Raw genomic sequence first — 27,982 nt, forward strand, 5'->3', positions numbered from 1 at the left:
ACATTTTGAAACATTTTTGGTATAGTCTGAAAAATTCATTTTCTGATGAAAAACGATGACTCCGGACCTGTCGAACGTCCCCAAAATGGTCCATATCGACGAAATTTTAACATTTAATCTTTTGACTCCAAACAACTGTTGGATGTGAATTAAGTCTTTTTCAACTAAAATAAGTGTGTTTAAAGTCATTTATGTGCCTGAAATTGGTCAAAATTGAAACTTTTGTGTAAGCAAAACTCTGTAAAAATGGCAATTTTGGTCACTCTGAGGGGTTAAAAAGTGGTTATTCAACATGAGGCACCATCACTTTGACATTTTGAATCATTTTTGGTACAGTCCTAAAAATTCATTTTCTGATGAAAAACGATGACTCCGGACCTGTCGAAAGTACCCAAAATGGTCCATATCGATGAAATTTTAACATTTAATCTTTTGACTCCAAGTGACTGTTGGATGTGAATTATGACTTTTTCAACTAAAATAAGTGTGTTTAAAGTCATTTATGTGCCTGAAATTGGTCAAAATTGAAGCTTTTGAGTAAGCAAAACTCTGTAAAAATGGCAATTTTGGTCACTCTGAGGGGTTTAAAAGTGGTTATTCAACATGAGGCACGATCCATTTGACATTTTAAATCATTTTTGGTACAGTCCGAAAAATAAATTTTTTGATGAAAAACAATGACTCCTGACCTGTCGAACATCCCCAAAATGGTCCATATCGATGAAATTTTAACATTTAATCTTTTGACTCCAAACGACTGTTGGATGTGAATTATGACTTTTTCAACTAAAATAAGTGTGTTTAAAGTCATTTATGTGCCTGAAATTGGTCAAAATTGAAGCTTTTGAGTAAGCAAAATTCTGTAAAAATGGCAATTTTGGTCACTCTGAGGGGTTAAAAAGTGGTTATTCAACATGAGGCACGATCTATTTGACATTTTGAATCATTTTTGGTATAGTCTGAAAAATTCATTTTCTGATGAAAAACGATGACTCCGGACATGTCGAACGTCCCCAAAATGGTCCATATCGATGAAATTTTAACATTTAATCTTTTGACTCCAAACAACTGTTGGATGTGAATTAAGTCTTTTTCAACTAAAATAAGTGTGTTTAAAGTCATTTATGTGCCTGAAATTGGTCAAAATTGAAACTTTTGTGTAAGCAAAACTCTGTAAAAATGGCAATTTTGGTCACTCTGAGGGGTTAAAAAGTGGTTATTCAACATGAGGCACCATCACTTTGACATTTTGAATCATTTTTGGTACAGTCCTAAAAATTCATTTTCTGATGAAAAACGATGACTCCGGACCTGTCGAACGTCCCCAAAATGGTCCATATCGATGAAATTTTAACATTTAATCTTTTGACTCCAAACGACTGTTGGATGTGAATTATGACTTTTTCAACTAAAATAAGTGTGTTTAAAGTCATTTATGTGCCTGAAATTGGTCAAAATTGAAGCTTTTGAGTAAGCAAAACTCTGTAAAAATGGCAATTTTGGTCACTCTGAGGGGTTTAAAAGAGGTTATTCAACATGAGGCACGATCCATTTGACATTTTGAATCATTTTTGGTACAGTCCGAAAAATTAATTTTTTGATGAAAAACGATGACTCCGGACCTGTCAAACATCCCCAAAATGGTCCATATCGATGAAATTTTAACATTTAATCTTTTGACTCCAAACGACTGTTGGATGTGAATTAAGTCTTTTTCAACTAAAATAAGTGTGTTTAAAGTCATTTATGTGCCTGAAATTGGTCAAAATTGAAGCTTTTGTGTAAGCAAAACTCTGTAAAAATGGCAATTTTGGTCACTCTGAGGGGTTAAAAAGTGGTTATTCAACATGAGGCACGATCTATTTGACATTTTGAATCATTTTTGGTATAGTCCGAAAAATTCATTTTCTGATGAAAAACGATGACTCCGGACCTGTCGAACGTCCCCAAAATGGTCCATATCGATGAAATTTTAACATTTAATCTTTTGACTCCAAACGACTGTTGGATGTGAATTATGACTTTTTCAACTAAAATAAGTGTGTTTAAAGTCATTTATGTGCCTGAAATTGGTAAAAATTGAAGCTTTTGAGTAAGCAAAACTCTGTAAAAATGGCAATTTTGGTCACTCTGAGGGGTTAAAAAGTGGTTATTCAACATGAGGCACGATCTATTTGACATTTTGAATCATTTTTGGTATAGTCCGAAAAATTCATTTTCTGATGAAAAACGATGACTCCGGACGTGTCGAACGTCCCCAAAATGGTCCATATCGATGAAATTTTAACATTTAATCTTTTGACTCCAAACGACTGTTGGATGTGAATTAAGTCTTTTTCAACTAAAATAAGTGTGTTTAGAGTCATTTATGTGCCTGAAATTGGTCAAAATTGAAGCTTTTGTGTAAGCAAAACTCTGTAAAAATGGCAATTTTGGTCACTCTGAGGGGTTAAAAAGTGGTTATTCAACATGAGGCACGTTCTATTTGACATTTTGAATCATTTTTGGTATAGTCCGAAAAATTCATTTTCTGATGAAAAACGATGACTCCGGACCTGTCGAACGTCCCCAAAATGGTCCATATCGATGAAATTTTAACATTTAATCTTTTGACTCCAAACGACTGTTGGATGTGAGTTATGACTTTTTCAACTAAAATAAGTGTGTTTAAAGTCATTTATGTGCCTGAAATTGGTCAAAATTGAAGATTTTGAGTAAGCAAAACTCTGTAAAAATGGCAATTTTGGTCACTCTGAGGGGTTAAAAAGTGGTTATTCAACATGAGGCACGATCCATTTGACATTTTGAATCATTTTTGGTATAGTCCGAAAAATTCATTTTCTGATGAAAAACGATGACTCCGGACCTGTCGAACGTCCCCAAAATGGTCCATATCGATGAAATTTTAACATTTAATCTTTTGACTCCAAACGACTGTTGGATGTGAATTAAGTCTTTTTCAACTAAAATAAGTGTGTTTAAAGTCATTTATGTGCCTGAAATTGGTCAAAATTGAAGCTTTTGTGTAAGCAAAACTCTGTAAAAATGGCAATTTTGGTCACTCTGAGGGGTTAAAAAGTGGTTATTCAACATGAGGCACGATCTATTTGACATTTTGAATCATTTTTGGTATAGTCTGAAAAATTCATTTTCTGATGAAAAACGATGACTCCGGACCTGTCGAACGTCCCCAAAATGGTCCATATCGATGAAATTTTAACATTTAATCTTTTGACTCCAAGTGACTGTTGGATGTGAATTATGACTTTTTCAACTAAAATAAGTGTGTTTAAAGTCATTTATGTGCCTGAAATTGGTCAAAATTGAAGCTTTTGAGTAAGCAAAACTCTGTAAAAATGGCAATTTTGGTCACTCTGAGGGGTTTAAAAGTGGTTATTCAACATGAGGCACGATCCATTTGACATTTTAAATCATTTTTGGTACAGTCCGAAAAATAAATTTTTTGATGAAAAACAATGACTCCTGACCTGTCGAACATCCCCAAAATGGTCCATATCGATGAAATTTTAACATTTAATCTTTTGACTCCAAATGACTGTTGGATGTGAATTATGACTTTTTCAACTAAAATAAGTGTGTTTAAAGTCATTTATGTGCCTGAAATTGGTCAAAATTGAAGCTTTTGAGTAAGCAAAACTCTGTAAAAATGGCAATTTTGGTCACTCTGAGGGGTTAAAAAGTGGTTATTCAACATGAGGCACGATCAATTTGACATTTTGAATCATTTTTGGTATAGTCCGAAAAATTCATTTTCTGATGAAAAACAATGACTCCGGACCTGTGGAACGTCCCCAAAATGGTCCATATCGATGAAATTTTAACATTTAATCTTTTGACTCCAAACGACTGTTGGATGTGAATTAAGTCTTTTTCAACTAAAATAAGTGTGTTTAAAGTCATTTATGTGCCTGAAATTGGTCAAAATTGAAGCTTTTGTGTAAGCAAAACTCTGTAAAAATGGCAATTTTGGTCACTCTGAGGGGGTTAAAAAGTGGTTATTCAACATGAGGCACGATCTATTTGACATTTTGAATCATTTTTGGTATAGTCCGAAAAATTCATTTTCTGATGAAAAACGATGACTCCGGACCTGTCGAACGTCCCCAAAATGGTCCATATCGATGAAATTTTAACATTTAATCTTTTGACTCCAAACGACTGTTGGATGTGAAGTAAGTCTTTTTCAACTAAAATAAGTGTGTTTAGAGTCATTTATGTGCCTGAAATTGGTCAAAATTGAAGCTTTTGTGTAAGCAAAACTCTGTAAAAATGGCAATTTTGGTCACTCTGAGGGGTTAAAAAGTGGTTATTCAACATGAGGCACGTTCTATTTGACATTTTGAATCATTTTTGGTATAGTCCGAAAAATTCATTTTCTGATGAAAAACGATGACTCCGGACCTGTTGAACGTCCCCAAAATGGTCCATATCGATGAAATTTTAACATTTAATCTTTTGACTCCAAACGACTGTTGGATGTGAATTATGACTTTTTCAACTAAAATAAGTGTGTTTAAAGTCATTTATGTGCCTGAAATTGGTCAAAATTGAAGCTTTTGAGTAAGCCAAACTCTGTAAAATTGGCAATTTTGGTCACTCTGAGGGGTTAAAAAGTGGTTATTCAACATGAGGCACGATCCATTTGACATTTTGAATCATTTTTGGTATAGTCCGAAAAATTCATTTTCTGATGAAAAACGATGACTCCGGACCTGTCGAACGTCCCCAAAATGGTCCATATCGATGAAATTTTAACATTTAATCTTTTGACTCCAAACGACTGTTGGATGTGAATTAAGTCTTTTTCAACTAAAATAAGTGTGTTTAAAGTCATTTATGTGCCTGAAATTGGTCAAAATTGAAGCTTTTGAGTAAGCAAAACTCTGTAAAAATGGCAATTTTGGTCACTCTGAGGGGTTAAAAAGTGGTTATTCAACATGAGGTACGATCTATTTGACATTTTGAATCATTTTTGGTATAGTCCGAAAAATTCATTTTCTGATGAAAAACGATGACTCCGGACGTGTCGAAGGTCCCCAAAATGGTCCATATCGATGAAATTTTAACATTTAATCTTTTGACTCCAAACGACTGTTGGATGTGAATTAAGTCTTTTTCAACTAAAATAAGTGTGTTTAGAGTCATTTATGTGCCTGAAATTGGTCAAAATTGAAGCTTTTGTGTAAGCAAAACTCTGTAAAAATGGCAATTTTGGTCACTCTGAGGGGTTAAAAAGTGGTTATTCAACATGAGGCACGTTCTATTTGACATTTTGAATCATTTTTGGTATAGTCCGAAAAATTCATTTTCTGATGAAAAACGATGACTCCGGACCTGTCGAACGTCCCCAAAATGGTCCATATCGATGAAATTTTAACATTTAATCTTTTGACTCCAAACGACTGTTGGATGTGAATTATGACTTTTTCAACTAAAATAAGTGTGTTTAAAGTCATTTATGTGCCTGAAATTGGTCAAAATTGAAGATTTTGAGTAAGCAAAACTCTGTAAAAATGGCAATTTTGGTCACTCTGAGGGGTTAAAAAGTGGTTATTCAACATGAGGCACGATCCATTTGACATTTTGAATCATTTTTGGTATAGTCCGAAAAATTCATTTTCTGATGAAAAACGATGACTCCGGACCTGTCGAACGTCCCCAAAATGGTCCATATCGATGAAATTTTAACATTTAATCTTTTGACTCCAAACGACTGTTGGATGTGAAGTAAGTCTTTTTCAACTAAAATAAGTGTGTTTAAAGTCATTTATGTGCCTGAAATTGGTCAAAATTGAAGCTTTTGTGTAAGCAAAACTCTGTAAAAATGGCAATTTTGGTCACTCTGAGGGGTTAAAAAGTGGTTATTCAACATGAGGCACGATCTATTTGACATTTTGAATCATTTTTGGTATAGTCTGAAAAATTCATTTTCTGATGAAAAACGATGACTCCGGACCTGTCGAACGTCCCCAAAATGGTCCATATCGACGAAATTTTAACATTTAATCTTTTGACTCCAAACAACTGTTGGATGTGAATTAAGTCTTTTTCAACTAAAATAAGTGTGTTTAAAGTCATTTATGTGCCTGAAATTGGTCAAAATTGAAACTTTTGTGTAAGCAAAACTCTGTAAAAATGGCAATTTTGGTCACTCTGAGGGGTTAAAAAGTGGTTATTCAACATGAGGCACCATCACTTTGACATTTTGAATCATTTTTGGTACAGTCCTAAAAATTCATTTTCTGATGAAAAACGATGACTCCGGACCTGTCGAAAGTACCCAAAATGGTCCATATCGATGAAATTTTAACATTTAATCTTTTCACTCCAAGTGACTGTTGGATGTGAATTATGACTTTTTCAACTAAAATAAGTGTGTTTAAAGTCATTTATGTGCCTGAAATTGGTCAAAATTGAAGCTTTTGAGTAAGCAAAACTCTGTAAAAATGGCAATTTTGGTCACTCTGAGGGGTTTAAAAGTGGTTATTCAACATGAGGCACGATCCATTTGACATTTTAAATCATTTTTGGTACAGTCCGAAAAATAAATTTTTTGATGAAAAACAATGACTCCTGACCTGTCGAACATCCCCAAAATGGTCCATATCGATGAAATTTTAACATTTAATCTTTTGACTCCAAATGACTGTTGGATGTGAATTATGACTTTTTCAACTAAAATAAGTGTGTTTAAAGTCATTTATGTGCCTGAAATTGGTCAAAATTGAAGCTTTTGAGTAAGCAAAACTCTGTAAAAATGGCAATTTTGGTCACTCTGAGGGGTTAAAAAGTGGTTATTCAACATGAGGCACGATCAATTTGACATTTTGAATCATTTTTGGTATAGTCCGAAAAATTCATTTTCTGATGAAAAACAATGACTCCGGACCTGTGGAACGTCCCCAAAATGGTCCATATCGATGAAATTTTAACATTTAATCTTTTGACTCCAAACGACTGTTGGATGTGAATTAAGTCTTTTTCAACTAAAATAAGTGTGTTTAAAGTCATTTATGTGCCTGAAATTGGTCAAAATTGAAGCTTTTGTGTAAGCAAAACTCTGTAAAAATGGCAATTTTGGTCACTCTGAGGGGGTTAAAAAGTGGTTATTCAACATGAGGCACGATCTATTTGACATTTTGAATCATTTTTGGTATAGTCCGAAAAATTCATTTTCTGATGAAAAACGATGACTCCGGACCTGTCGAACGTCCCCAAAATGGTCCATATCGATGAAATTTTAACATTTAATCTTTTGACTCCAAACGACTGTTGGATGTGAATTAAGTCTTTTTCAACTAAAATAAGTGTGTTTAGAGTCATTTATGTGCCTGAAATTGGTCAAAATTGAAGCTTTTGTGTAAGCAAAACTCTGTAAAAATGGCAATTTTGGTCACTCTGAGGGGTTAAAAAGTGGTTATTCAACATGAGGCACGTTCTATTTGACATTTTGAATCATTTTTGGTATAGTCCGAAAAATTCATTTTCTGATGAAAAACGATGACTCCGGACCTGTCGAACGTCCCCAAAATGGTCCATATCGATGAAATTTTAACATTTAATCTTTTGACTCCAAACGACTGTTGGATGTGAATTATGACTTTTTCAACTAAAATAAGTGTGTTTAAAGTCATTTATGTGCCTGAAATTGGTCAAAATTGAAGCTTTTGAGTAAGCCAAACTCTGTAAAATTGGCAATTTTGGTCACTCTGAGGGGTTAAAAAGTGGTTATTCAACATGAGGCACGATCCATTTGACATTTTGAATCATTTTTGGTATAGTCCGAAAAATTCATTTTCTGATGAAAAACGATGACTCCGGACCTGTCGAACGTCCCCAAAATGGTCCATATCGATGAAATTTTAACATTTAATCTTTTGACTCCAAACGACTGTTGGATGTGAATTAAGTCTTTTTCAACTAAAATAAGTGTGTTTAAAGTCATTTATGTGCCTGAAATTGGTCAAAATTGAAGCTTTTGTGTAAGCAAAACTCTGTAAAAATGGCAATTTTGGTCACTCTGAGGGGTTAAAAAGTGGTTATTCAACATGAGGCACGATCTATTTGACATTTTGAATCATTTTTGGTATAGTCTGAAAAATTCATTTTCTGATGAAAAACGATGACTCCGGACCTGTCGAACGTCCCCAAAATGGTCCATATCGATGAAATTTTAACATTTAATCTTTTGACTCCAAACAACTGTTGGATGTGAATTAAGTCTTTTTCAACTAAAATAAGTGTGTTTAAAGTCATTTATGTGCCTGAAATTGGTCAAAATTGAAACTTTTGTGTAAGCAAAACTCTGTAAAAATGGCAATTTTGGTCACTCTGAGGGGTTAAAAAGTGGTTATTCAACATGAGGCACCATCACTTTGACATTTTGAATCATTTTTGGTACAGTCCTAAAAATTCATTTTCTGATGAAAAACGATGACTCCGGACCTGTCGAACGTACCCAAAATGGTCCATATCGATGAAATTTTAACATTTAATCTTTTGACTCCAAACGACTGTTGGATGTGAATTATGACTTTTTCAACTAAAATAAGTGTGTTTAAAGTCATTTATGTGCCTGAAATTGGTCAAAATTGAAGCTTTTGAGTAAGCAAAACTCTGTAAAAATGGCAATTTTGGTCACTCTGAGGGGTTTAAAAGTGGTTATTCAACATGAGGCACGATCCATTTGACATTTTGAATCATTTTTGGTACAGTCCGAAAAATTTATTTTTTGATGAAAAACGATGACTCCGGACCTGTCGAACATCCCCAAAATGGTCCATATCGATGAAATTTTAACATTTAATCTTTTGACTCCAAATGACTGTTGGATGTGAATTATGACTTTTTCAACTAAAATAAGTGTGTTTAAAGTCATTTATGTGCCTGAAATTGGTCAAAATTGAAGCTTTTGAGTAAGCAAAACTCTGTAAAAATGGCAATTTTGGTCACTCTGAGGGGTTAAAAAGTGGTTATTCAACATGAGGCACGATCAATTTGACATTTTGAATCATTTTTGGTATAGTCCGAAAAATTCATTTTCTGATGAAAAACAATGACTCCGGACCTGTCGAACGTCCCCAAAATGGTCCATATCGATGAAATTTTAACATTTAATCTTTTGACTCCAAACGACTGTTGGATGTGAATTAAGTCTTTTTCAACTAAAATAAGTGTGTTTAAAGTCATTTATGTGCCTGAAATTGGTCAAAATTGAAGCTTTTGTGTAAGCAAAACTCTGTAATAATGGCAATTTTGGTCACTCTGAGGGGGTTAAATTGTGGTTATTCAACATGAGGCACGATCTATTTGACATTTTGAATCATTTTTGGTATAGCCAGAAAAATTCATTTTCTGATGAAAAACGATGACTCCGGACCTGTCGAACGTCCCCAAAATGGTCCATATCGATGAAATTTTAACATTTAATTTTTTGACTCCAAACGACTGTTGGATGTGAATTAAGTCTTTTTCAACTAAAATAAGTGTGTTTAAAGTCATTTATGTGCCTGAAATTGGTCAAAATTGAAGCTTTTGTGTAAGCAAAACTCTGTAAAAATGGCAATTTTGGTCACTCTGAGGGGTTAAAAAGTGGTTATTCAACATGAGGCACCATCACTTTGACATTTTGAATCATTTTTGGTACAGTCCAAAAAATTCATTTTCTGATGAAAAACGATGACTCCGGACCTGTCGAACGTACCCAAAATGGTCCATATCGATGAAATTTTAACATTTAATCTTTTGACTCCAAACGACTGTTGGATGTGAATTATGACTTTTTCAAATAAAATAAGTGTGTTTAAAGTCATTTATGTGCCTGAAATTTGTCAAAATTGAAGCTTTTGTGTAAGCAAAACTCTGTAAAAATGGCAATTTTGGTCACTCTGAGGGGTTTAAAAAGTGGTTATTCAACATGAGGCACGATCTATTTGACATTTTGAATCATTTTTGGTATAGTCCGAAAAATTCATTTTCTGATGAAAAACAATGACTCCGGACCTGTCGAACGTCCCCAAAATGGTCCATATCGATGAAATTTTAACATTTAATCTTTTGACTCCAAACGACTGTTGGATGTGAATTATGACTTTTTCAACTAAAATAAGTGTGTTTAAAGTCATTTATGTGCCTGAAATTGGTCAAAATTGAAGCTTTTGAGTAAGCAAAACTCTGTAAAAATGGCAATTTTGGTCACTCTGAGGGGTTAAAAAGTGGTTATTCAACATGAGGCACGATCCATTTGACATTTTGAATCATTTTTGGTATAGTCCGAAAAATTCATTTTCTGATGAAAAACGATGACTCCGGACCTGTCGAACGTCCCCAAAATGGTCCATATCGATGAAATTTTAACATTTAATCTTTTGACTCCAAACGACTGTTGGATGTGAATTAAGTCTTTTTCAACTAAAATAAGTGTGTTTAAAGTCATTTATGTGCCTGAAATTGGTCAAAATTGAAGCTTTTGTGTAAGCAAAACTCTGTAAAAATGGCAATTTTGGTCACTCTGAGGGGTTAAAAAGTGGTTATTCAACATGAGGCACGATCTATTTGACATTTTGAATCATTTTTGGTATAGTCTGAAAAATTCATTTTCTGATGAAAAACGATGACTCCGGACCTGTCGAACGTCCCCAAAATGGTCCATATCGATGAAATTTTAACATTTAATCTTTTGACTCCAAACAACTGTTGGATGTGAATTAAGTCTTTTTCAACTAAAATAAGTGTGTTTAAAGTCATTTATGTGCCTGAAATTGGTCAAAATTGAAACTTTTGTGTAAGCAAAACTCTGTAAAAATGGCAATTTTGGTCACTCTGAGGGGTTAAAAAGTGGTTATTCAACATGAGGCACCATCACTTTGACATTTTGAATCATTTTTGGTACAGTCCAAAAAATTCATTTTCTGATGAAAAACGATGACTCCGGACCTGTCGAACGTACCCAAAATGGTCCATATCGATGAAATTTTAACATTTAATCTTTTGACTCCAAACGACTGTTGGATGTGAATTATGACTTTTTCAACTAAAATAAGTGTGTTTAAAGTCATTTATGTGCCTGAAATTTGTCAAAATTGAAGCTTTTGTGTAAGCAAAACTCTGTAAAAATGGCAATTTTGGTCACTCTGAGGGGTTAAAAAGTGGTTATTCAACATGAGGCACCATCACTTTGACATTTTGAATCATTTTTGGTACAGTCCAAAAAATTCATTTTCTGATGAAAAACGATGACTCCGGACCTGTCGAACGTACCCAAAATGGTCCATATCGATGAAATTTTAACATTTAATCTTTTGACTCCAAACGACTGTTGGATGTGAATTATGACTTTTTCAACTAAAATAAGTGTGTTTAAAGTCATTTATGTGCCTGAAATTTGTCAAAATTGAAGCTTTTGTGTAAGCAAAACTCTGTAAAAATGGCAATTTTGGTCACTCTGAGGGGTTTAAAAAGTGGTTATTCAACATGAGGCACGATCTATTTGACATTTTGAATCATTTTTGGTATAGTCCGAAAAATTCATTTTCTGATGAAAAACAATGACTCCGGACCTGTCGAACGTCCCCAAAATGGTCCATATCGATGAAATTTTAACATTTAATCTTTTGACTCCAAATGACTGTTGGATGTGAATTATGACTTTTTCAACAAAAATAAGTGTGTTTAAAGTCATTTATGTGCCTGAAATTGGTCAAAATTGAAGCTTTTGAGTAAGCAAAACTCTGTAAAAATGGCAATTTTGGTCACTCTGAGGGGTTAAAAAGTGGTTATTCAACATGAGGCACGATCAATTTGACATTTTGAATCATTTTTGGTATAGTCCGAAAAATTCATTTTCTGATGAAAAACAATGACTCCGGACCTGTCGAACGTCCCCAAAATGGTCCATATCGATGAAATTTTAACATTTAATCTTTTGACTCCAAACGACTGTTGGATGTGAATTAAGTCTTTTTCAACTAAAATAAGTGTGTTTAAAGTCATTTATGTGCCTGAAATTGGTCAAAATTGAAGCTTTTGAGTAAGCAAAACTCTGTAAAAATGGCAATTTTGGTCACTCTGAGGGGTTAAAAAGTGGTTATTCAACATGAGGCACGATCTATTTGACATTTTGAATCATTTTTGGTATAGTCCGAAAAATTCATTTTCTGATGAAAAACGATGACTCCGGACGTGTCGAACGTCCCCAAAATGGTCCATATCGATGAAATTTTAACATTTAATCTTTTGACTCCAAACGACTGTTGGATGTGAATTAAGTCTTTTTCAACTAAAATAAGTGTGTTTAGAGTCATTTATGTGCCTGAAATTGGTCAAAATTGAAGCTTTTGTGTAAGCAAAACTCTGTAAAAATGGCAATTTTGGTCACTCTGAGGGGTTAAAAAGTGGTTATTCAACATGAGGCACGTTCTATTTGACATTTTGAATCATTTTTGGTATAGTCCGAAAAATTCATTTTCTGATGAAAAACGATGACTCCGGACCTGTCGAACGTCCCCAAAATGGTCCATATCGATGAAATTTTAACATTTAATCTTTTGACTCCAAACGACTGTTGGATGTGAATTATGACTTTTTCAACTAAAATAAGTGTGTTTAAAGTCATTTATGTGCCTGAAATTGGTCAAAATTGAAGATTTTGAGTAAGCAAAACTCTGTAAAAATGGCAATTTTGGTCACTCTGAGGGGTTAAAAAGTGGTTATTCAACATGAGGCACGATCCATTTGACATTTTGAATCATTTTTGGTATAGTCCGAAAAATTCATTTTCTGATGAAAAACGATGACTCCGGACGTGTCGAACGTCCCCAAAATGGTCCATATCGATGAAATTTTAACATTTAATCTTTTGACTCCAAACGACTGTTGGATGTGAATTAAGTCTTTTTCAACTAAAATAAGTGTGTTTAGAGTCATTTATGTGCCTGAAATTGGTCAAAATTGAAGCTTTTGTGTAAGCAAAACTCTGTAAAAATGGCAATTTTGGTCACTCTGAGGGGTTAAAAAGTGGTTATTCAACATGAGGCACGTTCTATTTGACATTTTGAATCATTTTTGGTATAGTCCGAAAAATTCATTTTCTGATGAAAAACGATGACTCCGGACCTGTCGAACGTCCCCAAAATGGTCCATATCGATGAAATTTTAACATTTAATCTTTTGACTCCAAACGACTGTTGGATGTGAATTATGACTTTTTCAACTAAAATAAGTGTGTTTAAAGTCATTTATGTGCCTGAAATTGGTCAAAATTGAAGATTTTGAGTAAGCAAAACTCTGTAAAAATGGCAATTTTGGTCACTCTGAGGGGTTAAAAAGTGGTTATTCAACATGAGGCACGATCCATTTGACATTTTGAATCATTTTTGGTATAGTCCGAAAAATTCATTTTCTGATGAAAAACGATGACTCCGGACCTGTCGAACGTCCCCAAAATGGTCCATATCGATGAAATTTTAACATTTAATCTTTTGACTCCAAACGACTGTTGGATGTGAATTATGACTTTTTCAACTAAAATAAGTGTGTTTAAAGTCATTTATGTGCCTGAAATTGGTCAAAATTGAAGCTTTTGAGTAAGCAAAACTCTGTAAAAATGGCAATTTTGGTCACTCTGAGGGGTTTAAAAGTGGTTATTCAACATGAGGCACGATCCATTTGACATTTTGAATCATTTTTGGTACAGTCCGAAAAATTTATTTTTTGATGAAAAACGATGACTCCGGACCTGTCGAACATCCCCAAAATGGTCCATATCGATGAAATTTTAACATTTAATCTTTTGACTCCAAATGACTGTTGGATGTGAATTATGACTTTTTCAACTAAAATAAGTGTGTTTAAAGTCATTTATGTGCCTGAAATTGGTCAAAATTGAAGCTTTTGAGTAAGCAAAACTCTGTAAAAATGGCAATTTTGGTCACTCTGAGGGGTTAAAAAGTGGTTATTCAACATGAGGCACGATCAATTTGACATTTTGAATCATTTTTGGTATAGTCCGAAAAATTCATTTTCTGATGAAAAACAATGACTCCGGACCTGTCGAACGTCCCCAAAATGGTCCATATCGATGAAATTTTAACATTTAATCTTTTGACTCCAAACGACTGTTGGATGTGAATTAAGTCTTTTTCAACTAAAATAAGTGTGTTTAAAGTCATTTATGTGCCTGAAATTGGTCAAAATTGAAGCTTTTGTGTAAGCAAAACTCTGTAATAATGGCAATTTTGGTCACTCTGAGGGGGTTAAATTGTGGTTATTCAACATGAGGCACGATCTATTTGACATTTTGAATCATTTTTGGTATAGCCAGAAAAATTCATTTTCCGATGAAAAACGATGACTCCGGACCTGTCGAACGTCCCCAAAATGGTCCATATCGATGAAATTTTAACATTTAATTTTTTGACTCCAAACGACTGTTGGATGTGAATTAAGTCTTTTTCAACTAAAATAAGTGTGTTTAAAGTCATTTATGTGCCTGAAATTGGTCAAAATTGAAGCTTTTGTGTAAGCAAAACTCTGTAAAAATGGCAATTTTGGTCACTCTGAGGGGTTAAAAAGTGGTTATTCAACATGAGGCACGATCTATTTGACATTTTGAATCATTTTTGGTATAGTCTGAAAAATTCATTTTCTGATGAAAAACGATGACTCCGGACATGTCGAACGTCCCCAAAATGGTCCATATCGATGAAATTTTAACATTTAATCTTTTGACTCCAAACAACTGTTGGATGTGAATTAAGTCTTTTTCAACTAAAATAAGTGTGTTTAAAGTCATTTATGTGCCTGAAATTGGTCAAAATTGAAACTTTTGTGTAAGCAAAACTCTGTAAAAATGGCAATTTTGGTCACTCTGAGGGGTTAAAAAGTGGTTATTCAACATGAGGCACCATCACTTTGACATTTTGAATCATTTTTGGTACAGTCCAAAAAATTCATTTTCTGATGAAAAACGATGACTCCGGACCTGTCGAACGTACCCAAAATGGTCCATATCGATGAAATTTTAACATTTAATCTTTTGACTCCAAACGACTGTTGGATGTGAATTATGACTTTTTCAAATAAAATAAGTGTGTTTAAAGTCATTTATGTGCCTGAAATTTGTCAAAATTGAAGCTTTTGTGTAAGCAAAACTCTGTAAAAATGGCAATTTTGGTCACTCTGAGGGGTTTAAAAAGTGGTTATTCAACATGAGGCACGATCTATTTGACATTTTGAATCATTTTTGGTATAGTCCGAAAAATTCATTTTCTGATGAAAAACAATGACTCCGGACCTGTCGAACGTCCCCAAAATGGTCCATATCGATGAAATTTTAACATTTAATCTTTTGACTCCAAACGACTGTTGGATGTGAATTATGACTTTTTCAACTAAAATAAGTGTGTTTAAAGTCATTTATGTGCCTGAAATTGGTCAAAATTGAAGCTTTTGAGTAAGCAAAACTCTGTAAAAATGGCAATTTTGGTCACTCTGAGGGGTTAAAAAGTGGTTATTCAACATGAGGCACGATCCATTTGACATTTTGAATCATTTTTGGTATAGTCCGAAAAATTCATTTTCTGATGAAAAACGATGACTCCGGACCTGTCGAACGTCCCCAAAATGGTCCATATCGATGAAATTTTAACATTTAATCTTTTGACTCCAAACGACTGTTGGATGTGAATTAAGTCTTTTTCAACTAAAATAAGTGTGTTTAAAGTCATTTATGTGCCTGAAATTGGTCAAAATTGAAGCTTTTGAGTAAGCAAAACTCTGTAAAAATGGCAATTTTGGTCACTCTGAGGGGTTAAAAAGTGGTTATTCAACATGAGGCACGATCTATTTGACATTTTGAATCATTTTTGGTATAGTCCGAAAAATTCATTTTCTGATGAAAAACGATGACTCCGGACGTGTCGAACGTCCCCAAAATGGTCCATATCGATGAAATTTTAACATTTAATCTTTTGACTCCAAACGACTGTTGGATGTGAATTATGACTTTTTCAACTAAAATAAGTGTGTTTAAAGTCATTTATGTGCCTGAAATTGGTCAAAATTGAAGATTTTGAGTAAGCAAAACTCTGTAAAAATGGCAATTTTGGTCACTCTGAGGGGTTAAAAAGTGGTTATTCAACATGAGGCACGATCCATTTGACATTTTGAATCATTTTTGGTATAGTCCGAAAAATTCATTTTCTGATGAAAAACGATGACTCCGGACGTGTCGAACGTCCCCAAAATGGTCCATATCGATGAAATTTTAACATTTAATCTTTTGACTCCAAACGACTGTTGGATGTGAATTAAGTCTTTTTCAACTAAAATAAGTGTGTTTAGAGTCATTTATGTGCCTGAAATTGGTCAAAATTGAAGCTTTTGTGTAAGCAAAACTCTGTAAAAATGGCAATTTTGGTCACTCTGAGGGGTTAAAAAGTGGTTATTCAACATGAGGCACGTTCTATTTGACATTTTGAATCATTTTTGGTATAGTCCGAAAAATTCATTTTCTGATGAAAAACGATGACTCCGGACCTGTCGAACGTCCCCAAAATGGTCCATATCGATGAAATTTTAACATTTAATCTTTTGACTCCAAACGACTGTTGGATGTGAATTATGACTTTTTCAACTAAAATAAGTGTGTTTAAAGTCATTTATGTGCCTGAAATTGGTCAAAATTGAAGATTTTGAGTAAGCAAAACTCTGTAAAAATGGCAATTTTGGTCACTCTGAGGGGTTAAAAAGTGGTTATTCAACATGAGGCACGATCCATTTGACATTTTGAATCATTTTTGGTATAGTCCGAAAAATTCATTTTCTGATGAAAAACGATGACTCCGGACCTGTCGAACGTCCCCAAAATGGTCCATATCGATGAAATTTTAACATTTAATCTTTTGACTCCAAACGACTGTTGGATGTGAATTATGACTTTTTCAACTAAAATAAGTGTGTTTAAAGTCATTTATGTGCCTGAAATTGGTCAAAATTGAAGCTTTTGAGTAAGCAAAACTCTGTAAAAATGGCAATTTTGGTCACTCTGAGGGGTTTAAAAGTGGTTATTCAACATGAGGCACGATCCATTTGACATTTTGAATCATTTTTGGTACAGTCCGAAAAATTTATTTTTTGATGAAAAACGATGACTCCGGACCTGTCGAACATCCCCAAAATGGTCCATATCGATGAAATTTTAACATTTAATCTTTTGACTCCAAATGACTGTTGGATGTGAATTATGACTTTTTCAACTAAAATAAGTGTGTTTAAAGTCATTTATGTGCCTGAAATTGGTCAAAATTGAAGCTTTTGAGTAAGCAAAACTCTGTAAAAATGGCAATTTTGGTCACTCTGAGGGGTTAAAAAGTGGTTATTCAACATGAGGCACGATCAATTTGACATTTTGAATCATTTTTGGTATAGTCCGAAAAATTCATTTTCTGATGAAAAACAATGACTCCGGACCTGTCGAACGTCCCCAAAATGGTCCATATCGATGAAATTTTAACATTTAATCTTTTGACTCCAAACGACTGTTGGATGTGAATTAAGTCTTTTTCAACTAAAATAAGTGTGTTTAAAGTCATTTATGTGCCTGAAATTGGTCAAAATTGAAGCTTTTGTGTAAGCAAAACTCTGTAATAATGGCAATTTTGGTCACTCTGAGGGGGTTAAATTGTGGTTATTCAACATGAGGCACGATCTATTTGACATTTTGAATCATTTTTGGTATAGCCAGAAAAATTCATTTTCTGATGAAAAACGATGACTCCGGACCTGTCGAACGTCCCCAAAATGGTCCATATCGATGAAATTTTAACATTTAATTTTTTGACTCCAAACGACTGTTGGATGTGAATTAAGTCTTTTTCAACTAAAATAAGTGTGTTTAAAGTCATTTATGTGCCTGAAATTGGTCAAAATTGAAGCTTTTGTGTAAGCAAAACTCTGTAAAAATGGCAATTTTGGTCACTCTGAGGGGTTAAAAAGTGGTTATTCAACATGAGGCACCATCACTTTGACATTTTGAATCATTTTTGGTACAGTCCAAAAAATTCATTTTCTGATGAAAAACGATGACTCCGGACCTGTCGAACGTACCCAAAATGGTCCATATCGATGAAATTTTAACATTTAATCTTTTGACTCCAAACGACTGTTGGATGTGAATTATGACTTTTTCAAATAAAATAAGTGTGTTTAAAGTCATTTATGTGCCTGAAATTTGTCAAAATTGAAGCTTTTGTGTAAGCAAAACTCTGTAAAAATGGCAATTTTGGTCACTCTGAGGGGTTTAAAAAGTGGTTATTCAACATGAGGCACGATCTATTTGACATTTTGAATCATTTTTGGTATAGTCCGAAAAATTCATTTTCTGATGAAAAACAATGACTCCGGACCTGTCGAACGTCCCCAAAATGGTCCATATCGATGAAATTTTAACATTTAATCTTTTGACTCCAAACGACTGTTGGATGTGAATTATGACTTTTTCAACTAAAATAAGTGTGTTTAAAGTCATTTATGTGCCTGAAATTGGTCAAAATTGAAGCTTTTGAGTAAGCAAAACTCTGTAAAAATGGCAATTTTGGTCACTCTGAGGGGTTAAAAAGTGGTTATTCAACATGAGGCACGATCCATTTGACATTTTGAATCATTTTTGGTATAGTCCGAAAAATTCATTTTCTGATGAAAAACGATGACTCCGGACCTGTCGAACGTCCCCAAAATGGTCCATATCGATGAAATTTTAACATTTAATCTTTTGACTCCAAACGACTGTTGGATGTGAATTAAGTCTTTTTCAACTAAAATAAGTGTGTTTAAAGTCATTTATGTGCCTGAAATTGGTCAAAATTGAAGCTTTTGTGTAAGCAAAACTCTGTAAAAATGGCAATTTTGGTCACTCTGAGGGGTTAAAAAGTGGTTATTCAACATGAGGCACGATCTATTTGACATTTTGAATCATTTTTGGTATAGTCTGAAAAATTCATTTTCTGATGAAAAACGATGACTCCGGACCTGTCGAACGTCCCCAAAATGGTCCATATCGATGAAATTTTAACATTTAATCTTTTGACTCCAAACGACTGTTGGATGTGAATTATGACTTTTTCAACTAAAATAAGTGTGTTTAAAGTCATTTATGTGCCTGAAATTGGTCAAAATTGAAACTTTTGTGTAAGCAAAACTCTGTAAAAATGGCAATTTTGGTCACTCTGAGGGGTTAAAAAGTGGTTATTCAACATGAGGCACCATCACTTTGACATTTTGAATCATTTTTGGTACAGTCCAAAAAATTCATTTTCTGATGAAAAACGATGACTCCGGACCTGTCGAACGTACCCAAAATGGTCCATATCGATGAAATTTTAACATTTAATCTTTTGACTCCAAACGACTGTTGGATGTGAATTATGACTTTTTCAACTAAAATAAGTGTGTTTAAAGTCATTTATGTGCCTGAAATTTGTCAAAATTGAAGCTTTTGTGTAAGCAAAACTCTGTAAAAATGGCAATTTTGGTCACTCTGAGGGGTTAAAAAGTGGTTATTCAACATGAGGCACCATCACTTTGACATTTTGAATCATTTTTGGTACAGTCCAAAAAATTCATTTTCTGATGAAAAACGATGACTCCGGACCTGTCGAACGTACCCAAAATGGTCCATATCGATGAAATTTTAACATTTAATCTTTTGACTCCAAACGACTGTTGGATGTGAATTATGACTTTTTCAACTAAAATAAGTGTGTTTAAAGTCATTTATGTGCCTGAAATTTGTCAAAATTGAAGCTTTTGTGTAAGCAAAACTCTGTAAAAAAGGCAATTTTGGTCACTCTGAGGGGTTTAAAAAGTGGTTATTCAACATGAGGCACGATCTATTTGACATTTTGAATCATTTTTGGTATAGTCCGAAAAATTCATTTTCTGATGAAAAACAATGACTCCGGACCTGTCGAACGTCCCCAAAATGGTCCATATCGATGAAATTTTAACATTTAATCTTTTGACTCCAAATGACTGTTGGATGTGAATTATGACTTTTTCAACTAAAATAAGTGTGTTTAAAGTCATTTATGTGCCTGAAATTGGTCAAAATTGAAGCTTTTGAGTAAGCAAAACTCTGTAAAAATGGCAATTTTGGTCACTCTGAGGGGTTAAAAAGTGGTTATTCAACATGAGGCACGATCAATTTGACATTTTGAATCATTTTTGGTATAGTCCGAAAAATTCATTTTCTGATGAAAAACAATGACTCCGGACCTGTCGAACGTCCCCAAAATGGTCCATATCGATGAAATTTTAACATTTAATCTTTTGACTCCAAACGACTGTTGGATGTGAATTAAGTCTTTTTCAACTAAAATAAGTGTGTTTAAAGTCATTTATGTGCCTGAAATTGGTCAAAATTGAAGCTTTTGAGTAAGCAAAACTCTGTAAAAATGGCAATTTTGGTCACTCTGAGGGGTTAAAAAGTGGTTATTCAACATGAGGCACGATCTATTTGACATTTTGAATCATTTTTGGTATAGTCCGAAAAATTCATTTTCTGATGAAAAACGATGACTCCGGACGTGTCGAACGTCCCCAAAATGGTCCATATCGATGAAATTTTAACATTTAATCTTTTGACTCCAAACGACTGTTGGATGTGAATTAAGTCTTTTTCAACTAAAATAAGTGTGTTTAGAGTCATTTATGTGCCTGAAATTGGTCAAAATTGAAGCTTTTGTGTAAGCAAAACTCTGTAAAAATGGCAATTTTGGTCACTCTGAGGGGTTAAAAAGTGGTTATTCAACATGAGGCACGTTCTATTTGACATTTTGAATCATTTTTGGTATAGTCCGAAAAATTCATTTTCTGATGAAAAACGATGACTCCGGACCTGTCGAACGTCCCCAAAATGGTCCATATCGATGAAATTTTAACATTTAATCTTTTGACTCCAAACGACTGTTGGATGTGAATTATGACTTTTTCAACTAAAATAAGTGTGTTTAAAGTCATTTATGTGCCTGAAATTGGTCAAAATTGAAGATTTTGAGTAAGCAAAACTCGGTAAAAATGGCAATTTTGGTCACTCTGAGGGGTTAAAAAGTGGTTATTCAACATGAGGCACGATCCATTTGACATTTTGAATCATTTTTGGTATAGTCCGAAAAATTCATTTTCTGATGAAAAACGATGACTCCGGACCTGTCGAACGTCCCCAAAATGGTCCATATCGATGAAATTTTAACATTTAATCTTTTGACTCCAAACGACTGTTGGATGTGAATTAAGTCTTTTTCAACTAAAATAAGTGTGTTTAAAGTCATTTATGTGCCTGAAATTGGTCAAAATTGAAGCTTTTGTGTAAGCAAAACTCTGTAATAATGGCAATTTTGGTCACTCTGAGGGGGTTAAATTGTGGTTATTCAACATGAGGCACGATCTATTTGACATTTTGAATCATTTTTGGTATAGCCAGAAAAATTCATTTTCTGATGAAAAACGATGACTCCGGACCTGTCTAACATCCCCAAAATGGTCCATATCGATGAAATTTTAACATTTAATCTTTTGACTCCAAATGACTGTTGGATGTGAATTATGACTTTTTCAACTAAAAAAGTGTGTTTAAAGTCATTTATGTGCCTGAAATTGGTCAAAATTGAAGCTTTTGTGTAAGCAAAACTCTGTAAAAATGGCAATTTTGGTCACTCTGAGGGGTTTAAAAGTGGTTATTCAACATGAGGCATGATCCATTTGACATTTTGAATCATTTTTGGTACAGTCCGAAAAATTAATTTTTTGATGAAAAACGATGACTCCGGACCTGTCTAACATCCCCAAAATGGTCCATATCGATGAAATTTTAACATTTAATCTTTTGACTCCAAATGACTGTTGGATGTGAATTATGACTTTTTCAACTAAAAAAAGTGTGTTTAAAGTCATTTATGTGCCTGAAATTGGTCAAAATTGAAGCTTTTGTGTAAGCAAAACTCTGTAAAAATGGCAATTTTGGTCACTCTGAGGGGTTAAAAAGTGGTTATTCAACATGAGGCACGTTCTATTTGACATTTTGAATCATTTTTGGTATAGTCCGAAAAATTCATTTTCTGATGAAAAACGATGACTCCGGACCTGTCGAACGTCCCCAAAATGGTCCATATCGATGAAATTTTAACATTTAATCTTTTGACTCCAAACGACTGTTGGATGTGAATTATGACTTTTTCAACTAAAATAAGTGTGTTTAAAGTCATTTATGTGCCTGAAATTGGTCAAAATTGAAGCTTTTGTGTAAGCAAAACTCTGTAAAAATGGCAATTTTGGTCACTCTGAGGGGTTAAAAAGTGGTTTTTCAACATGAGGCACGTTCTATTTGACATTTTGAATCATTTTTGGTATAGTCCGAATAATTCATTTTCTGATGAAAAACGATGACTCCGGACCTGTCGAACGTCCCCAAAATGGTCCATATCGATGAAATTTTAACATTTAATCTTTTGACTCCAAACAACTGTTGGATGTGAATTAAGTCTTTTTCAACTAAAATAAGTGTTTTTAAAGTCATTTATGTGCCTGAAATTGGTCAAAATTGAAACTTTTGTGTAAGCAATACTCTGTAAAAATGGCAATTTTGGTCACTCTGAGGGGTTAAAAAGTGGTTATTCAACATGAGGCACCATCACTTTGACATTTTGAATCATTTTTGGTACAGTCCAAAAAATTCATTTTCTGATGAAAAACGATGACTCCGGACCTGTCGAACGTACCCAAAATGGTCCATATCGATGAAATTTTAACATTTAATCTTTTGACTCCAAACGACTGTTGGATGTGAATTATGACTTTTTCAACTAAAATAAGTGTGTTTAAAGTCATTTATGTGCCTGAAATTTGTCAAAATTGAAGCTTTTGTGTAAGCAAAACTCTGTAAAAATGGCAATTTTGGTCACTCTGAGGGGTTTAAAAAGTGGTTATTCAACATGAGGCACGATCTATTTGACATTTTGAATCATTTTTGGTATAGTCCGAAAAATTCATTTTCTGATGAAAAACAATGACTCCGGACCTGTCGAACGTCCCCAAAATGGTCCATATCGATGAAATTTTAACATTTAATCTTTTGACTCCAAACGACTGTTGGATGTGAATTATGACTTTTTCAACTAAAATAAGTGTGTTTAAAGTCATTTATGTGCCTGAAATTGGTCAAAATTGAAGCTTTTGAGTAAGCAAAACTCTGTAAAAATGGCAATTTTGGTCACTCTGAGGGGTTTAAAAGTGGTTATTCAACATGAGGCATGATCCATTTGACATTTTGAATCATTTTTGGTACAGTCCGAAAAATTAATTTTTTGATGAAAAACGATGACTCCGGACCTGTCGAACATCCCCAAAATGGTCCATATCGATGAAATTTTAACATTTAATCTTTTGACTCCAAATGACTGTTGGATGTGAATTATGACTTTTTCAACTAAAAAAAGTGTGTTTAAAGTCATTTATGTGCCTGAAATTGGTCAAAATTGAAGCTTTTGTGTAAGCAAAACTCTGTAAAAATTGCAATTTTGGTCACTCTGAGGGGTTAAAAAGTGGTTATTCAAAATGAGGCACGTTCTATTTGACATTTTGAATCATTTTTGGTATAGTCCGAAAAATTCATTTTCTGATGAAAAACGATGACTCCGGACCTGTCGAACGTCCCCAAAATGGTCCATATCGATGAAATTTTAACATTTAATCTTTTGACTCCAAACGACTGTTGGATGTGAATTATGACTTTTTCAACTAAAATAAGTGTGTTTAAAGTCATTTATGTGCCTGAAATTGGTCAAAATTGAAGCTTTTGAGTAAGCAAAACTCTGTAAAAATGGCAATTTTGGTCACTCTGAGGGGTTAAAAAGTGGTTATTCAACATGAGGTACGATCCATTTGACATTTTGAATCATTTTTGGTATAGTCCGAAAAATTCATTTTCTGATGAAAAACGATGACTCCGGACCTGTCGAATGTCCCCAAAATGGTCCATATCGATGAAATTTTAACATTTAATCTTTTGACTCCAAACGACTGTTGGATGTGAATTAAGTCTTTTTCAACTAAAATAAGTGTGTTTAGAGTCATTTATGTGCCTGAAATTGGTCAAAATTGAAGCTTTTGTGTAAGCAAAACTCTGTAAAAATGGCAATTTTGGTCACTCTGAGGGGTTAAAAAGTGGTTTTTCAACATGAGGCACGTTCTATTTGACATTTTGAATCATTTTTGGTATAGTCCGAATAATTCATTTTCTGATGAAAAACGATGACTCCGGACCTGTCGAACGTCCCCAAAATGGTCCATATCGATGAAATTTTAACATTTAATCTTTTGACTCCAAACGACTGTTGGATGTGAATTATGACTTTTTCAACTAAAATAAGTGTGTTTAAAGTCATTTATGTGCCTGAAATTGGTCAAAATTGAAGCTTTTGAGTAAGTAAAATTCTGTAAAAATGGCAATTTTGGTCACTCTGAGGGGTTAAAAAGTGGTTATTCAACATGAGGCACGATCCATTTGACATTTTGAATCATTTTTGGTATAGTCCGAAAAATTCATTTTCTGATGAAAAACGATGACTCCGGACCTGTCGAACGTCCCCAAAATGGTCCATATCGATGAAATTTTAACATTTAATTTTTTGACTCCAAACGACTGTTGGATGTGAATTAAGTCTTTTTCAACTAAAATAAGTGTGTTTAAAGTCATTTATGTGCCTGAAATTGGTCAAAATTGAAGCTTTTGTGTAAGCAAAACTCTGTAAAAATGGCAATTTTGGTCACTCTGAGGGGTTAAAAAGTGGTTATTCAACATGAGGCACGATCTATTTGACATTTTGAATCATTTTTGGTATAGTCTGAAAAATTCATTTTCTGATGAAAAACGATGACTCCGGACATGTCGAACGTCCCCAAAATGGTCCATATCGATGAAATTTTAACATTTAATCTTTTGACTCCAAACAACTGTTGGATGTGAATTTAGTCTTTTTCAACTAAAATAAGTGTGTTTAAAGTCATTTATGTGCCTGAAATTGGTCAAAATTGAAACTTTTGTGTAAGCAAAACTCTGTAAAAATGGCAATTTTGGTCACTCTGAGGGGTTAAAAAGTGGTTATTCAACATGAGGCACCATCACTTTGACATTTTGAATCATTTTTGGTACAGTCCTAAAAATTCATTTTCTGATGAAAAACGATGACTCCGGACCTGTCGAACGTCCCCAAAATGGTCCATATCGATGAAATTTTAACATTTAATCTTTTGACTCCAAACGACTGTTGGATGTGAATTATGACTTTTTCAACTAAAATAAGTGTGTTTAAAGTCATGTATGTGCCTGAAATTGGTCAAAATTGAAGCTTTTGAGTAAGCAAAACTCTGTAAAAATGGCAATTTTGGTCACTCTGAGGGGTTTAAAAGAGGTTATTCAACATGAGGCACGATCCATTTGACATTTTGAATCATTTTTGGTACAGTCCGAAAAATTAATTTTTTGATGAAAAACGATGACTCCGGACCTGTCGAACATCCCCAAAATGGTCCATATCGATGAAATTTTAACATTTAATCTTTTGACTCCAAATGACTGTTGGATGTGAATTATGACTTTTTCAACTAAAATAAGTGTGTTTAAAGTCATTTATGTGCCTGAAATTGGTCAAAATTGAAGCTTTTGAGTAAGCAAAACTCTGTAAAATGGCAATTTTGGTCACTCTGAGGGGTTAAAAAGTGGTTATTCAACATGAGGCACGATCAATTTGACATTTTGAATCATTTTTGGTATAGTCCGAAAAATTCATTTTCTGATGAAAAACAATGACTCCGGACCTGTCGAACGTCCCCAAAATGGTCCATATCGATGAAATTTTAACATTTAATCTTTTGACTCCAAACAACTGTTGGATGTGAATTAAGTCTTTTTTAACTAAAATAAGTGTGTTTAAAGTCATTTATGTGCCTGAAATTGGTCAAAATTGAAGCTTTTGTGTAAGCAAAACTCTGTAAAAATGGCAATTTTGGTCACTCTGAGGGGTTAAAAAGTGGTTATTCAACATGAGGCACGATCTATTTGACATTTTGAATCATTTTTGGTATAGTCCGAAAAATTCATTTTCTGATGAAAAACGATGACTCCGGACCTGTCGAACGTCCCCAAAATGATCCATATCGATGAAATTTTAACATTTAATCTTTTGACTCCAAACGACTGTTGGATGTGAATTATGACTTTTTCAACTAAAATAAGTGTGTTTAAAGTCATTTATGTGCCTGAAATTGGTCAAAATTGAAGATTTTGAGTAAGCAAAACTCTGTAAAAATGGCAATTTTGGTCACTCTGAGGGGTTAAAAAGTGGTTATTCAACATGAGGCACGATCCATTTGACATTTTGAATCATTTTTGGTATAGTCCGAAAAATTCATTTTCTGATGAAAAACGATGACTCCGGACCTGTCGAACGTCCCCAAAATGGTCCATATCGATGAAATTTTAACATTTAATCTTTTGACTCCAAACGACTGTTGGATGTGAATTAAGTCTTTTTCAACTAAAATAAGTGTGTTTAAAGTCATTTATGTGCCTGAAATTGGTCAAAATTGAAGCTTTTGTGTAAGCAAAACTCTGTAAAATGGCAATTTTGGTCACTCTGAGGGGTTAAAAAGTGGTTATTCAACATGAGGCACGATCAATTTGACATTTTGAATCATTTTTGGTATAGTCCGAAAAATTCATTTTCTGATGAAAAACAATGACTCCGGACCTGTCGAACGTCCCCAAAATGGTCCATATCGATGAAATTTTAACATTTAATCTTTTGACTCCAAAAAACTGTTGGATGTGAATTATGACTTTTTCAACTAAAATAAGTGTGTTTAAAGTCATTTATGTGCCTGAAATTGGTCAAAATTGAAGCTTTTGAGTAAGCAAAACTCTGTAAAAATGGCAATTTTGGTCACTCTGAGGGGTTAAAAAGTGGTTATTCAACATGAGGCACGATCCATTTGACATTTTGAATCATTTTTGGTATAGTCCGAAAAATTCATTTTCTGATGAAAAACGATGACTCCGGACCTGTCGAACGTCCCCAAAATGGTCCATATCGATGAAATTTTAACATTTAATCTTTTGACTCCAAACGACTGTTGGATGTGAATTAAGTCTTTTTCAACTAAAATAAGTGTGTTTAAAGTCATTTATGTGCCTGAAATTGGTCAAAATTGAAGCTTTTGTGTAAGCAAAACTCTGTAAAAATGGCAATTTTGGTCACTCTGAGGGGTTAAAAAGTGGTTATTCAACATGAGGCACGATCTATTTGACATTTTGAATCATTTTTGGTATAGTCTGAAAAATTCATTTTCTGATGAAAAACGATGACTCCGGACCTGTCGAACGTCCCCAAAATGGTCCATATCGATGAAATTTTAACATTTAATCTTTTGACTCCAAACAACTGTTGGATGTGAATTAAGTCTTTTTCAACTAAAATAAGTGTGTTTAAAGTCATTTATGTGCCTGAAATTGGTCAAAATTGAAACTTTTGTGTAAGCAAAACTCTGTAAAAATGGCAATTTTGGTCACTCTGAGGGGTTAAAAAGTGGTTATTCAACATGAGGCACCATCACTTTGACATTTTGAATCATTTTTGGTACAGTCCAAAAAATTCATTTTCTGATGAAAAACGATGACTCCGGACCTGTCGAACGTACCCAAAATGGTCCATATCGATGAAATTTTAACATTTAATCTTTTGACTCCAAACGACTGTTGGATGTGAATTATGACTTTTTCAACTAAAATAAGTGTGTTTAAAGTCATTTATGTGCCTGAAATTTGTCAAAATTGAAGCTTTTGTGTAAGCAAAACTCTGTAAAAATGGCAATTTTGGTCACTCTGAGGGGTTAAAAAGTGGTTATTCAACAT

The sequence above is a fragment of the Lissotriton vulgaris genome, chromosome 6 (assembly GCF_964263255.1).
Source record: "Lissotriton vulgaris chromosome 6, aLisVul1.2, whole genome shotgun sequence".
Taxonomy (NCBI): domain Eukaryota; kingdom Metazoa; phylum Chordata; class Amphibia; order Caudata; family Salamandridae; genus Lissotriton; species Lissotriton vulgaris.